Source organism: Schistocerca americana, chromosome 2 (assembly GCF_021461395.2).
Source record: "Schistocerca americana isolate TAMUIC-IGC-003095 chromosome 2, iqSchAmer2.1, whole genome shotgun sequence".
In the NCBI taxonomy this organism is placed as follows: domain Eukaryota; kingdom Metazoa; phylum Arthropoda; class Insecta; order Orthoptera; family Acrididae; genus Schistocerca; species Schistocerca americana.
This window is the reverse complement of record NC_060120.1, coordinates 1050290727-1050293844: the sequence shown is the minus strand read 5'-3', so window position 1 is coordinate 1050293844 and position 3118 is coordinate 1050290727. Positions and strand designations below refer to the sequence as shown.

General features: G+C 42.6%; 1 pseudogene; it reads right to left on the bottom strand.

Annotated features, from left to right (window-relative positions):
• Nucleotides 1-1324: 1324 nt before the first annotated feature.
• Nucleotides 1325-1442, bottom strand: LOC124596847 (annotated as a pseudogene).
• Nucleotides 1443-3118: the final 1676 nt, after the last annotated feature.

Genomic DNA, 3118 nt, shown 5'->3' with positions numbered 1-3118 from the left:
TTTTTTAATCTTTCTTATACATCGAGCACACGTACACAGTCTTAAAATAATATATAATTCACAAGTCGCACAACAAAAACTTCCTTTCCCTTTCTCCAAATGTCCATTTATGTGACGTACCGTCACAGTGTCCACCCAATTGTCTGTCTCGTAACCGAACGATTCGTTCGGCCGAACATCAAACGAGATTGCCTCACGTTGAGGCAGACTTGCCTTGCATGCCATCGTAGCAAGGCACGCCATGTGCATCGCAACTCAGCAGCTTGGATATACCGCTCTCTCGATTTCGGCACATGCACGTGGAGCTCGTCGGGCTTCTCCTGGTATCAAAAGTCTATAAAGACCTACTCTCAATCACTGATTGAGTCTCACGCTGGGTCGAAGCACTGCCGATCAAATACATTACAGGGACTCTACTGCTCGACCTTTCACTGATGTGTGATATCTACCACATAGTACTTCACTGTATGTGGAAAAAGAAACATCTATTTCAGGCCACTGATGATGCTTACCCAATGAAAGAAGCGAAACGCGTGTGGCAATAAACAAACTGCCTTCATTTAGTTGCATAGACGGTACACACCTCCACGATTTTAGAGCAACTAAAGGAAAGACGGAAAACAGTAAAAAATGACGATCAACCGCTATCTTGTAACTCACGTACATTTAGGCGGACTATCGTTTTTTACCATCATCTATGAGAACGGTACGTCTCAATTTGCTTCATACCTTGAACCGCGTCATGATATTTTTTACAATTGTTGTTATGTTTTATGTGCTTATTTCTCCCTTATCCGTTCATCGTATCGGTATATGTTTATATACGAATGAAGCTGTCGCCGACAGCGCGGTCAGTAGACACTTGAGAATTGCTAAGATATACTCACAAGGAGACGGCGGCTACTAGTCATCACAGATTTAGTCTAAATTTATGGTATTTGCAGGACTTGGCAAGATACGAAAGTGACAGAGATGGGGACTCAAGATTCCCAAGCGTTAAGAAAATAAAGCATATTTGGCGCGGGATATGCGATATCTTAACGTAAGTTTCTGGGCAAAGGATGCCAATTGGAAATAATACGGAACGATAATCCGACGGTCGGGAAATTGAGCCTGTATGTACTCACTCCGTCTTCAGGCCACGAGTGTCCTACCGGGACCATCCGAACGCCGTGTCATCCTCGGTGGAGGATGCGGATAGGAGGGGCGTGGGGTCAGCACACCGTTCTCCCGGTCGTTATGATGGTATTCTTGACCGAAGCCACTACTATTCGGTCGAGTAGCTCCTCAATTGGCATCACGAGGCTGAGTGCACCCCGGAAAATGGCAACAGCGCATGGCGGCCTGGATGGTCACCCACCCAAGCGCCGGCCACGCCCGACAGCGCTTAACTTCGGTGATCAAACGGGAACCGGTGTATCCACTGCGGCAAGGCCGTTGCCGAGCCTGTATGTAGAAACATTTTTCATTATGAATTTTTACGTAGACAACAAATAAACCGCCGAAATAACGCTCAATACATTGTTTTTCGAATATTTTCAAAAAAGGTATGAAAAGGAAAGGCAATAAATATTAGGGACTGCAAATAAATTTCCAGGAAGGAATTGCAAGGCGTACACCTGAACTTCGTATATCAAATTAATAATTTATCCGTGCTGTGGTGATGTTCATCATAGAAAGGGGGGAAGCGGTGATCGTCTTGACGTCTTCCACACGTTATAAACGCCGTATTGTTGCAATTATATTCTAATTTTTAAGTTTTTGTTGAAAAACAATCCTTGTTTACATTCTTCATGGGTTCTCTGTCACTGCACAGTTTGGCAGGAAACCACGCGTAACGGATCATTTCGGGGATAGCTGGTGACGTGAATGCTGAATGAAGCGCATTTTCCTGCAGTGTTCTCAGGATGTGATTCTTGTTCCTCTCTCCATGAGCCGACTTTACCTGCAACGGGAAACTGCTGTTCACTTGCAGCTGCCTAGGCCAGCTCTATCTTGGAAATTTATATGCAATTCGAAATATTCGTTTCCTTTCATTTTGATGTCTTCTATGATAAGACTCAAAAACATAATATATTGAGCAACATTTCACTTTATTTGCCCTGTAAGTAACGTGAAAATCCATACATACTTGTTATAAAAATGGATATATGTATGTGTGTATGTTCCAAATCTCCTTCAAAACCGCTGGGTCAATTTGACGCAAGCTTGGTACACATATGTCCCTTACTGTCGGGCAACAATCACTTTGGGGTAAGAACCAAGAACTCATCACGGTTCAACAGATATGACGTCATAAACAATGAGATGGGTGAGTAACTGCCGCATCATGGATGACGTTTAAATTTATTACTGCTTTGCTGCTAACACTGTTCACAAAGTATTTTGCAGACAGTATGTACATATGCCGCTAAATGTACTTACACAAATATATCATCGTGCAACACGTTGTTACTCTGACAGGCCTCCCTTCCCACTTTCCAGTTTCCAGTAAAACTTGCAGTTGCCATTACAACTGTCAAGACACTGGGACAGTGTACTAAATACTGCAAAGTGGATCTCACATCTCCGTGTTTTTCTCATGGCCAACTGTATGTCTCTTGCTCCAGGGCGTGCTCATTCAAAAATTTATTCGCCGTAGTTCCTGAACATCTAACTGGAAATACTCTTTAGAACCATGATCAGAGTTATGTAAACGTCAGAGATAACGTTACATTCTCTTTTTCTTAATTTGGATAGTGTACTCGTACATACGTATATAACGTATATTTTTTGTATGACTGTTCCATAATTACAAGGGCGTTTTTACGATTAGGTGGAAGTGAAACATTTTCGATGTTTCACTCGACACACAGATCATTTTTTTGTTTCCATTTCTAATGTGAATACCCGGCTAATGTCGGGCTTGTCAGCTAACTGAAAGTAAAAAGAATGTGCCGGACAGGGACCCGACCCCACAACCTTCCGATTACCGTTCTGTGCTCTTTCTGCTGTATTAACCGTCGTCTGGTAACTATGTTAAAATAAATGTCTAATGTCTCGCCCAATAAGCTCCAAAAATGCTATTTTTTCTAAACTTTTGGCTATCTGGAGTCCCCAATTACGTCACTTACACCTC